Raw genomic sequence first — 13,995 nt, 5'->3', positions numbered from 1 at the left:
AATAATGAATGATGAAAATCCTAAGGTATAAGGCAACTCATTTTTGAGAGACATTGGAAATGAAAAAATAATTTTAATAATTGAGGTAGAAAAAGTAATTAAGGCACATGAACGATCAAAAGAGAGAGGAAATAATACAAAAATAAATGTTATATATTAAGTGGTGCTCAGGGGTATGAAGAATATTAAATCAGAGTAAAAGATGTTAAAAGATGACAGCAAGAAGGTACTAGTTACATAGTGTAGTCAGAGAATGTTTCTCTGAGTAGTGAACTGAAATGAGAGAAAAAGTTCTGTAAATATATCTGGAAACATCAATAGTGAAGGACCTGAGGGAAAAGTGTTTTTGACAAGTTCAAGCAACAACAGGAAATCAGTGACAGAATGAGACAGAGAGTAGGTAGTAGAAGATGAGGTCAGAGGAGAATGTTGAGTGAGGGAGGGGTGCAGATCTTATAAGACACTGAAGGTTCTGGGAAGAATTTTGGACTTATTCTAAGAGAGGAGGAAATGTATTGGTGGGTTTGAAGGAAATATACCTTACTTAAGATCTGATATTTATTTATTTTTAATTGTGGTAAAATAAATATAACATTTACCCTCTTTTTTTGGGGGGGCAGTTAAAAGGAAAAATATCTTTATGGAGGAAGCTGGCAATCCTTGGGAGAAGGTAGACTCAACTCCCAAAGAACCAACTCCCCATTGACTGTCAGGGGGAAAGAGCTTTTAAAGGGGAACTTCAGGGGTGCACAGGTGGTTGGACAGGGGCTACATGCAGAATAACACAGTTAGCTCTGACAGTCATCTTGTAATTAATTGGTCATGTGGTGGTCTGATCAGTGTCAGCTTGATCGTATTTTTTTTTTTACTTTGAATTTTATTTTATTTATTTTTTTATAGAGCAGGTTCTTATTAGTTATCCATTTTATACATATTAGTGTATATATGTCAGTCACAATCTCCCAATTCATCATACCATCCCCACCCCCACCAACACTTATCCTCTTAACCATTTTTTTAAGTCTACACTTCAGTAGTGCTAAGTATATTCATATTGTTGTACAACAAATCTCCAGAACTTTTTCATCTTGCAAAACTGAAACTCTCTTCCTATTAAACAATGATTCTCCATTTCCCCCTCTCCCTAACTCCTGTCAGCCACCATGTACTTTCTGTTTCTATGAGTCTGACTACTCTAGATGCCTCATAGAAGTGTAATCACACAGTATTTGTGTTTTTGTGACTGGATTATTTCATTTAGACTAATGTGCTCAAAGTTCATCTGTGTTGTAGCATATGTCAGAATCCCCTTCCTTTTTAAGGCTGAATTATATTTCTTGGTCAGTATATACCATATTTTGTAAATCCATTCATCCATCAATGGATTTTTTTGTTTATTAGTTTCTGCTTTATAACAAAGTGAATCAGTCATACATATACATCTGTTCCCACATCCCTTCCCTCATGCATCTCCCTCCCTCCCACCCTCCCCATCCCACCCCTCCAGGCAGTCACAAAGCACCAAGCAGATCTCACTGTGCTCTGTGGCTGCTTCTCACTATCTATCTACCTTACATTCATCAATGGATATTTGGATAATAAACTTCTACCTAGTTTCTACTGTGAATGATGCTGCTATGAACATGGGTATACACGTATCTCTTTGAGATCCTACTTCCAACTCTTCTAGATATATAACCGGAAGTGGAATTACTGGAGCTGATCTGACTTATTTTAAAAGGATCATTTTGCTTGCTGTATGTAGAAAGACAAGGTGAAAGCAGGGGACCAGTATGACGGCTATCCCAAAATTCAAGACAGTGATGATGTTGTTTGGGCTAGAACTCTAATGGTGTAGGTGATGGTAAAAATGGTCAGATTCTGGTAGAGTCAATTGAATGTGTTTCTGGATTACAAGAGGGGTCTTAGAGAAAGAGAGGAGTCCTGATGACTAAGTGGTTGGCTTGAGCAATTACAGGAAAGAGGCAGAAAAGGGGAATATTAGGGGGTGTTCACTCTAAAGTGGGGGATGGACAAGAACATGGTTGGATATTAAAGTGGACATATCAAATAATCAATTGTGTATTTTTCTTTAATTGACAGTAAAATTAAGGGCTAAAACTATAATTTTAGGTATTGTCCTTGTTGTGTAGGTGGCATTTTAAGGTGAAATCCTCTAGTGAGCAAGTACAATCCTCCTTAGGTATTTGTGGGGGTGTTGGCTCCAGGGCCCACATAGATACAAAAATCCACAGATGCTCAAGACCCTTATGTAAAATGGCATAGTATTTGCATATAACTTATGCACATCTTCCCATATACTTTAAAGCATCTCTTAATTACTTATAATATCTAACACAATGTAAATGCTATGTAAATAGTTGCCAGTATGTGGCAAATTCAAGTTTTGCTTACTGGAACTTTTTTTTTTTTTTTGAATATTTTCCGTCACAGTTGTTTGGACCTTCAGATACAGAATCTGCCAATATGGAAAGCCTACTGTATAGATGGAGAAAAGAAGATGTTCAAAGACTGAGCCCTGGAGCTAGCTGACATTTAGAGGTTGAGAAGAGGAGAATAATCTGGCATAAGAGTGAGGGAAGAAAGGACAGAGAAGGATAAGAGAAGCAAGGTGAGTGATGTGCCTTGGAAATCAAAAGAAGAAAACTATTATATCAAAGAGGTAATGATAAAACATTTTGAAAGCTGATGACATGAAAGTAGTTAGAAGAAATTAAAAATGGCCTTTACACACAGGAAATAAGTTAATTGTACTTAATTAAAAGAAATGAAATTTCAAATTACATTGGGATACCACCTATTATCTATCAGGTTGGTAAGCATCGAAAATTTTGACAACATTCCCTGATGCAGAAGCTGTGAAGAAACAAATACTCATATATTGGTGGTGGGAATGAAAATGTTCTAGCCCCTATAGAAAGAAATTGAGCAATAATTAGCAAAATAATATATGCATTTATACTTGACCCAGTCATATCTAGGAAACCATTCAAATAATGCTCTGGGAAGAAACCATAAAATGTATGACCAGAGACTACTCTTCAACATCATTTAAGAAAAAAAAAAAAAAAAACCTACCAACCAGGAGAGAGCTGCTCTATTTTTAAAAGAGAAAAAAAAATTAAAAAAAATAAAAGCCCTATCTGGATTCTACTTAGAATAAAGCAACAATATGAACACAATTTTTAGATAATTGGGGAAATTTGGTTGTAGACTGGATATTATTTTATTTTGTTCTTAATTTTGTTACTGTTTCTTCTGTTAGATGTGATCATGTATTTTGGGGTTTTGGCAGGAAAATGTTTATATTTTTAGAGCTGCATATTGAAGTAGTGATAAATTTGAGAATTTGCTTTAACATATTTTGGCTTCATGAGCTATATGTATTTTAGCAAATGAAAAAAGAGAAATGTGACAAAATCTTGACAGTGGTTAAATTTGAGTGACAGGTGAGGGGCATTGTTTGAATGTGTAAGGGCTTAGCATTATGTGTTCCAGGTTCATCCATGTTTGTGGCATATGGCAGGATTTCCTTCTTTTTAAAGGCTGAATAACATTCCATGGTATATATAAATCACATTTTCTTTATTCATCCATCCATCAGTGGACATTTACATTGTTTCCAGATCTTGGCTGTTGTGGATGAACATGAAAGTGTAGATACCTCTTTAAGATCCTGATTTACCCACTTTGGATATATACCCAGAATGAGGTTGTTGGATCATATTGTAATTCTATCTTTAATTTTTTTTGAAACTTCATACTATTTTCCATAGCAGCTTCACCATTTTACATTCCCTCCAAAAGTGTACAAGTAACAGAAGGACATATACTGCATGATTACACTTATAAGAGGTATCTGAAAAAGTCAAACTCATAGAAACAGGGAGTAGGATGGTGGTCTTCACCATTTCCAGATGGTGGTCTCCAGAGGCTGAAGGGAGGGGGAAATGAAGAGCTTCTGTTTAACAGTAAAACGATTCACTTATGCAAGATGAATAAGTTCTAGAGATCTGATTTACAACATTTTCCTGTAGTGAACAATATTGTATCATGCACTTAAAAATTTATTAAGAGAATAGATCTCATGTTAAGTGTTCTTACTACAAAACAAACACTACTTTTGTGTATGTGTGAAAAATTAATAATAATTTTTAAATCTGCTGATATTAAGTAATAAGAGTACAAAATGACTGTTAGCATTGCCATTGCAGTGGTGACTCTCACAGATGCTCACAGTGGTTTATGTACAACCAAAAAAAATTAGGCCAAGAGGAATTATCAAGAGAGACAACAGGTGAGCCTTTGGAAGAATGATGTAGAAGGGAGTAAAGAAACGGAGAATGATATAGAGTGATATGTGAGATCATATTCTGTTTTAATTTTTTTTTCAGTTGAATTATTTCAACATGATTTGATGGAGTCAGATTATTCTCTCCCCATTAAGAAATTGTAGTCAGAAGTGCTCTTGTAAAACATGTAATTAGGATGAGTAGCTTTAGAGAAATTGAAAAAGATAAACTTTTGTGTTTATCTCGAATGGGAATGGTTTTACCAATGGGGCCAAAATACCTAAAACCACTCAGGCAAAATGCTTTCATCTCTGGACACTTGGAATTGCCAATGCCTCTACTGCTATTCTTTCTCTAGTTTTCCTTAGGTTATCAATCACTTTCTGTTTGTCACATTCTTTCTTTAAATACATGAATACTTTCAATTTTGTCCAGAATGTCTTTACTTCAGAGTACTGTTTCACTGGGAGACTTTGCATAACTCTTCTTTGTACCATTATGAGTTAATCTCAACTGTAACTCTCCAATAATGATATTAGTTTCTTTAAAAATAACAGCACAATAATTACTTCTTAGTTCTTAAAGAAGGCTTTATTTAGTTCTTTCAAGAACACTTTATAGAACTGTATTAAGATTTATTATGGTGTAATGAGCAGTTTTTATTTTGAGATCACATATTCACATTTATAAGACAAATATTTCAAAAAAAGTCTTATATATATGAACAAGTCTCCAGGGACAATATCAGACCTAATTCTCACAACTCATATAGAAGTGAAGTTGATGTACTCTTTAAAATGTGTTAGATGGCTCAAAAAATTGCCCGTATTTTGACAAAGCCTGTGACATTAAAGTTGCATTTGCAAAGATTGACTATAATTATTTTGTCAAATGTACCGGTAGGAAAAAATAAATATTTAAAAACAAATATTTCAGTATAATGCTAATAACAGTGAACAATTATGCAAAATTTAACATTTGATTTATTCCTTCATAACACATCAGTCTTCATTGTCCCAGGAATTGCCATCTCCATTTTTATAACTGATGAGACCCAGGACCTTGGGATGTTCTTTAATATTTCTCTTTCTTTCATACCCTATATTTAGCCATCACAAAACACACTGACTGTACATGCAGGAGATATCTGGAGCCCTACCACTTCTCTTCACCACTTTCTCTCTCATGCTGATCCACACCTCCACTAAATCTTGCCCAGGTTGCTGTCATAGGCTCCCACTGGTCTCTCTGCTTTTGCTCTTACTCTTCCCCAAAAAATGTAATACGACACAGAAGCCAGAGCCATGCCTTTAAAACTAAACATCAGATAATGTTACTTCTCTGCTCAAAATAACTCTATGAACTATTTCTCTCTGAGAAAAACCAAATTGTTTAAAATGGTCTACAAAGTCATTCATGATCTAGCCCAGCTCCAAACCATCCCCCATCTCCTACCACACTTACCCTCACTTACTAAGCCACAGCCACAAGGATCTCCTAACTTTTTCACAATACAGCAAACAATCCCACAGATGGACTTTGCTGTTCCCTCTGTCTAGAATGCTCTTTCCCAGAAACCTGGCATGTTCTCTACCTCATCAATTATATCTCTGCTCTAATGTCTTACTATAAGAATACTGTACATTTCCTGCCTCAGACCTGGCCTGGAATCAGACAATTATCCAAGTAACCCTGGTTCCTTTTAGTGGGAGATGGTATTTAGAGATCACAGTTTGAGAAAAGGGGTTTCATTCTTGATGGGTTGATCATGGTTTCAATAATTTTCCAGTGAACAGAACTAGAAAATATATGTGTTCTATCTATCGTCTATCTATCATCTATCTAATCTATCATCTAACTATATGAACATATACACATATGTAGAAAAAGCCATAGATTTGTATATATTTTAAAAATAAAGCATCTTTTGATTTTACCAGAAATTCCTATTGATATTCAGTAAATCTTAACCTTTATTTTTTACATACATACATCCTCTCCCCAACATTGGATGTCTTGAAGTGTAAGGATACTGGGGATGATAAAATTAGAAATATTTATTTTGTGGTACATTACATACAAAGTACATTTAGAATAATAATAGCAACATTAACACCAATTTAGTTTAAAAAAGTTATTTTTGCAAATGCTTTCCTCATTCTCTATTATTTATTCATAGTTTTATTGTACCCATCATCAGAACATGCTGCTGATATATTTTATACCCTCACCTTTAAAGCCTACATTAATTTTGATTCTATAGGTAAATCACTATGTCTGTAATTCTTATCATCATTAATGTTAAAGTTTTTGCAGTCATTTTGGTTGTCTGAAGCTGATTCTTAGTAGATTTTAAGTGAAGGCTCATGGGGAAAACATTTCTTGAGATCTTGCATGCTGATGACAAATCTTCTGCAACCTTTATACTCGAAATTGTTGACTGAAAAAAATACACAACCTGAAAGTTGACAATTATGTTTTATTTGGTGGACAAAACTGAGGACTTAAACCCGGGATGCAGGTCCTCAGATAGCTCTGAGAGACTGCTTCAAAGAGGTAATGGAAGAGACAGAATATATAAGAGTTTTTGCAAAAAAGAACATCAAAAAAAATCAAAAGATTACTTTTAATTAAAGAAAACCAGGGCTTCCCTGGTGGCGCAGTGGTTGAGAGTCCGCCTGCCAATGCAGGGGACATGGGCTTGTGCCCCAGTCAGGGAAGATCCCACATGCCGTGGAGCAGCTGGGCCTGCGAGCCGTGGCCTCTGAGCCTGCACATCTGGAGCCTGTGCTACGCAGTGGGAGAGGCCACAGCAGTGAGAGGCCCGCCTACCGCAAGAAAAAACAAACAAACAGATATCTCAAGATAAGAAATTAGCACTTTTCTAGGTATGGGAAGATACAAAAGTCTGGTCTGATTGAAATCATTCCTTTGAAATGTACCTTAGTTATCTGTGGACAGTATCCTATGTTTTCCCATCCTGAGCCTCTTCAGGGTGCACCGTTTGGGGGTGGCTGCAGTGGCTTATGGCTCAATGGCAGGCATCCTGTTTCTATCCTGAGTTCCTTCAGGACTCACCTTTGGGACAGCTGTAATGTGATGGCTTGATGGTTGCAACATCTTTTGTTTACTGATATGGCAGGCAACATTTTTCACTCACAAAAGTAATGTGAAGAGATAGATGGCATAGTTGGAGGACTTGGAACTCACTTACCCCCATGAACACATCAAAAATACACATACACATGGAACATTCTCACTGAAAACTAACTGGAAACTGACAGAAAGACTCCTGTACAACCAAGGCTGTAAGAAAGATCCACATGGAATTGGGTAAGAAGGGAAGAGAAGAAATCAGGTAAGGATATGTGTGTCTGGGAGGGGTCTTAGAGGGAAAGGGAGATCACAGGGGTGCATAACTGCCCTGAGGAAGGAGCAGGCTGAGCCACATGTGGGGTGTCCACAGCCATGGAGTCTGATGCAGGGAATATGAGCCCCCTTGTTTGATTGGTGGGCCAGTGGGACTAACAGGACAGCTATGGGAAGCTTGCACTCACTTGTGAGGAGCACATGCACACTGACTTGTTCCAGAGGTGGGGCAGAGATGGTGGATTGAAAATACTCTAGTGGCTGCCCAGTTTCCTGCAACCACTGATCATACACCCCAGCCTAAGTTGAGCAAATGCTCCAGCCCTGTTTACTTCATGTCACAGGTCCACGCTGGAGCAAAGGCTGCCAAGAGTGAGGATAGAGTATGGCCATGGGACACACTTTGACCTAAAGCAGTGTCTGAGTGGGGAAAGGACAGCCATTACTGGTACTTGCATGGGCAGTGCATCAGAGGTAACCTGAACCTCTGTCTGTGGCTAGACCACCAGAGCCTTCATCCCATCACAAGCCAAGAGCTCACACAGACCCCTCTTGTTCCAGCACTGCTCCCCTCTGGGGCAGGGGTGATGGCGTTGGGAGAGGGGAAAGCACACATTTGAAGGGAACAGAGTCAGCTTGGACCTGACCCTAAGGGCTTCTGCTCCAGCAACTTGAGATCTGCCCCTGCTCCTGATAAGTTGGTGATGGCCACTGAGCATAGGGAAACATCACCTCACACAAGGCTCTGGACCCTAGTCCTTCCTCCAGCCCCACCTCCTACTATGTGATAGCTGCCAGCACTCCCTGAGGAAAAACATAACTTGTGTTCACATCAAATCCAGATATCCCACCAAGCCTGAGAATACGCAGACTATATAGGGATGTTCCCACATAAGGACACTGCTTCAAGAATGCAATGGGTAACACTTTCACCTAAAAAAGTTAAGCAAAATGAGAAAACAGAGGAACTGGTCTCAATTAAAAGAGCAAGAGAATACCCTTGAAAAAGTAAATTACTAAACAAAATTAAATAATTTACCAGATAAAGAATTCAAAGCACTAGTAATAAAGATGCTAACTGAGTTAGAGAAAAGAATATATGAATACAGTGAGAATTTTAACAAGGAACTAGAAAGTATAAAAGAACCAGTCATAACTGAAGAATACAATAAATGAAATGATAAAAACACTAGAAGGACAGCTGACTAAGTGATACAGAAGAACACATGAATGATCTGGAAGAGGGAAGAATGGAAATCATCCATTCAGAAGAGCAAAAAGAAAAACAAATAAAAATAATGAGAACAGTTTAAAAGATCTCTGGGATAACATCAAGTGTATCAATATTCACATTACAGGGGTCCCAGAAGGTTAAGATGGAGAGAAGAAGTTAGAAAATGTATTTGATGAAATTATGGGTGAAAACATCCCCAACCTAAAAAGGAAACAGATATCCAGGTATAGGAAGAACAGAGGTCCTAAATAAGCCAAATACAAATGAACCAACACCATAATTATATCATAATTAAAATGGCAAGAGTTAAAGAGAGAATTCTAATGGTGGTAAGAGAAAAACAAAGAGTCATATACAAGGTAACCCCCAAAAGGTTATAGTTGATTTTTCTACAGAAACTTTGCAGACCAGAAGGGAGTGGCATGATATATTCAAAATGCTGAAAGGGAAAACCTACAACCTAGGATACTCTGCTCAGCAAGATTATCATTTAAAATTAAAGGGGATAAATATGAAGGTGCAAAGTAGGACATCAAAAACACAAAGTGGGGGGAAGCAGAACGAAAAATGTAGGTCTTTTAGAATGTGTTTGAATTTAAAAGACTACCACTTTAAAATAAGTAGATATAGTTATAGGTCAACATATATGAACCCCATGGTAACCACAAATCAAAAACATACAATAGATACACAAAAACCAAAGAGAAAGGAATACAAGCATAACACTACAGAAAATTGTCAAACAAATGAAAAGGGAAGAAACAAAAGAAAAACTGAGTAGAGAACTACAAAACAACTGGAAAACAAGTAATAATATGACAATAAGTATATACCTATCAATAATTAATTTACATGTCAATGGACTAAATGCTCCAATCAAAAGGCATAAGGTGACTGATTGGATTAAAAACAAGACCCATGTATATATTACTATCATGAGACTCACTTCAGAGTTAAAGACACACACAGACTGAAAATGAGGATGGAAAAAGATATTTCATGCAAACAGAAACAGTAAGAAATCAACAGTAGCAATACTCATATCAGACAAAATAGACTTTAAAACAAAGTATTTAACAAAAGACAAATCAGGCATTATATAATGATAAAGGGATCAGTATGAGAAGAGGATATTACACTTGTTCACATATATGCACCAAATACAAGAGCACCTGAATATTAAAGCAAATACAAGCAGATATACAGGGAGAAATAGAAATTTCTAGAAATGTATAGCCTGCCAAAACTGAGTAAAGAAGAAACAAACAATTTGAAGAAACTGTTCACTAGAAATGAAAAAGAATCTGTAAAACAAAACAAAACAACACACACACACACACACCAAAAAAATCTCCCAATGATCTACATTTCAGACCCAGATGGTTTCACTGGGGAATTTTACCAAACATATGAAGAAGAACTTACACCTATCCTTCTCAAACTGTTCCCAAAAATTGAAGAGGAGAAAACAATCCAAAATTCATCTCACAAAGCAACCATTATCCTGATACCAAATCAGACAAAGACACCACAAAAAAGAAAAAAAAGAAAAATACTAAGGGCCAATATCTTTGATGAATATAGATGCAAAAATCCTCAACAATATATTAGCAAACTGAATTCAACTATATATTAAAAGGATCATATAATATGATCAAGTGGGATTTATTCCAGGGATGCAAGGATGGTTCAATATTTTCAAATCAATCAATATGGTAAACCACATTTACAAAAGAAAGGATAAAAATCACTTGATCATCTCAATAGACTCAAAAAAACATTTGACAAAATTCAACATCCATTCATAGTAAAAACTCTCATGAAAGTTGGTGTAGAGGGGACATATTTCAACATGATAAAGGACATTTATGACAAAACCATAGCTAACATCATATTCAACAGTGAAAGACTGAATGCATTTCCTCTAAAATCAGGAACAAGACAAGTATGCCTAATCTCACCACATATATTTAACAAAGTATTGGAAGTCCTAGCCTTAGCAATCAGACACGAAAAATGAATAAAAAGCATCCAAATTGGAAAGGATGAAGTAAATTTCTATTTGCAGATGACATGACACTATATGTAGAAAATCCTAAAGTCTCAACCAAAAAAATACTAGAACTAATAAATGAATTCAGTAAAATTGCAAGATACAAGATTAACATACAGAAATCTGTTGTTTTTCTATATGCTAATAATGAACTTGGAGAAAAAGAAAGTTTAAAAAAATCCATCTTAAAATTGAATCATAAAATATAAAATACCTAGGAATAAACCTAACCAAGGAGGTGAAGGATTTATACTCTGAAAATTATAAAACATTGAGTAAAGGAATTTAAGGTAATACAATGAAATGGAAAGATATCTTGTGTTCTTGGATTGGAAGAATTATTATTGTTAAAATATCCATAGTACCCAAAACAATCTACAGATTTAACACAATCCATATCAAAATACCAGGGACATTTTTTGCAGAACTAGAACAAATGAACTTAAAATTCGTAATGAACTATGAAAAACCCTGAATTGCCAAAGCAATTCTTGAGAAAAAAGAACAAAGCTGTAGGTATCAACTCCCTGACTTCAGACTATACTACTAACCTACAGTAATCAAAACAGCATGACACTGGTGCAAAAACAGAATTATAGATCAATGGAACAGAATAGAAAACCTGGAAATAAACCCATGCACCTGTGTTCATTTAATCTAATTAAAGGAGGCAAGGATAAACAATGGAGAAAAAGACTCTTCTATAAGTGGTGCTGGGGAAACTGGATAGCTAAAAGTTAAAGAATGAGATTAGAACATTTCCTCATACCATATACAAAAATAAACTCAAAATGGATTAGAGACTTAAATGTAAGACCATACAATCATAAAACTCCTAGAAAATAACAGACAGAACACTCTTTGACAGAACTCATAGCAATATTCTCTTGGTTCTGTCTCCTAAGGAAAATAAATAAAAGCAAAAATTTTAAAAATGAGAGTTAATTATATTTAAAAGCTTTTACACAGCAAAGGAAATTATTGACAAACGTTAAAGATAATCTAGGGAAATGGGAGGGGCAAGATAGTAGTATGGGATTAAGAGATACAAACTACTATGTATAAAATAGATAAGCAATGAGCATATATTTTAAACACAGGGAAATGTATCCATTATTTTGTAATAACTTCAAATGGAGTATAATCTACAAAAATATTGAGTCCATATGTTGTACACCTGAAACTGGTATAATATTGTAAAGCAACTATACTCATCAAGAAAAAAGGTATCCTTAAATTTATATAGCACAACAGAAAAATCTAGATTATATTCATCATATTAATCAACATGAAAGTAAAAGTTAAATGAAAAGATTGAAATAAATAGAATAACAGTTGTTATTATCTAGGATTGTTGATATTATAAAGTTACAAAGAACACATTACTTTAGGGAAAAAAAGGAAGGTAATGTTGTTCTTAAGTAGGGAGTACTCCTGTTTCCTAACCAAGTCTATAACATGATTTCAGTAATTTAGGTTGATTTCCTTAAAGAGTTACTTTTCAAAATTACCTAATTTCTGTGCAAATTCTCCTCCAAGAACTTAGTGCTACTGAGAGAAACACAATTTGTGATGATTTTTAATATTTTAAGACATTTAAAACCATGCTGGATGAAAATTCTTTATGAAATCTGATGTGAAAACATGGATTGTTTTCTTATTTTAACAACAGCCAAAATTTGCCAGTATCATTATGGTATTCAGCTTTGATACTTTATCATCTTTTATTAGAGTTTAGTAATATGGATTATTTGATTTATTATAATATACTTCCTTATGAGTAACTCATTATCTCTTCCTCTTGCTTCCCTCCACCAAACCTGTGTATCCTGCAGGATGTCTATACTAATTGCTATGATGCCATACAACCAGTCAAGCATTGCAGAAACTTAGTGTCATTCTTAAGTCCTTTTCCTTTCGTACTGTTTTCAGTTGACCAAGCAGTTTTGTGGATATTTATTATTAAACATTTCTTTCTTCCCACTATTTTCTATCCTTATAGTCAATATATACAATTATGACATATATTTTATCTAGATTGTTGAAAGGAATGACCATTATACTCATAGCTTTGTCTACCCCCTATTTTCAGCCCAATCTATCCTCCTCCCTTACTGTTGACATAATAATCTTTCTAAAATACAAATGATCATGTGAAACCTCTGATATAAAGCACTAGCAGATCCTCTTCACTAATAACATGAAGTTACATTTATTAGCATGGCAAAAAATACTCTTCAAAATCTAGTATTTATCTACAATTCCAGTCCCTTTTCTCTCTCTCATATCCCGTATTCAGATGTGGATAACAATTTTTAGTTCCCTGAAAATACACTTATGCCTTTGTACATGTTACATATGACTAGACTTATTTTTGTCTCAAGATTGACCTCAATTCTATTCATCCTTTAATAACTATATTATTTTTTTCTCTTCTTTGAAGACTTATCCTGTCATCCTAGCCAATGTCAAACAGTTTATAGCATTTGACATATCCACTCACCTAATTTTTAAAATTCTATTTCTCCTGAGTTCTACCAGCTCATGGTTTAATTATTCCTGTTGACTTGCCATATTAACCCTGAATTTTTATATCTGTGTTTTGGTCTTTTATACATGCATTTTTTTTGTTATTTCATATACATATGACTGTATGTATGAGCATTTCATTTCATTCATGAGCATTTCATTTCACTTACAGTGTGAAGAGATTTTTCTGGCCCATGTTTTTTACTTGCCATTGGCCTTTCCTGTTCCCTTTCTCCTTTTTTCATGGAGCATCTTATACTCCCTTTGGTTTCTTTGTGATTATTACTTACCTTTCTATGAGGTATATTCTTCTTAAACCAAGATGTTTATGTTGAGAAGGGAGTAAGCTTAGTTTCTGGCTAGTACAAATCCTCTGTGACACATATTTGTGTGTGTGTGTGTGTGTGTGTGTGTGTAAGACAGGGGTGGATCTTTTAGGTGTCATACCTCTCCATGCAACAACAAACAGAGCTTGGAAGCCATAGATGTGCTGACAG

This window comes from Mesoplodon densirostris, chromosome 13 (assembly GCF_025265405.1).
Source record: "Mesoplodon densirostris isolate mMesDen1 chromosome 13, mMesDen1 primary haplotype, whole genome shotgun sequence".
NCBI classification, from domain to species: Eukaryota; Metazoa; Chordata; class Mammalia; order Artiodactyla; family Ziphiidae; genus Mesoplodon; species Mesoplodon densirostris.
This window is presented reverse-complemented; position numbering follows the sequence as displayed.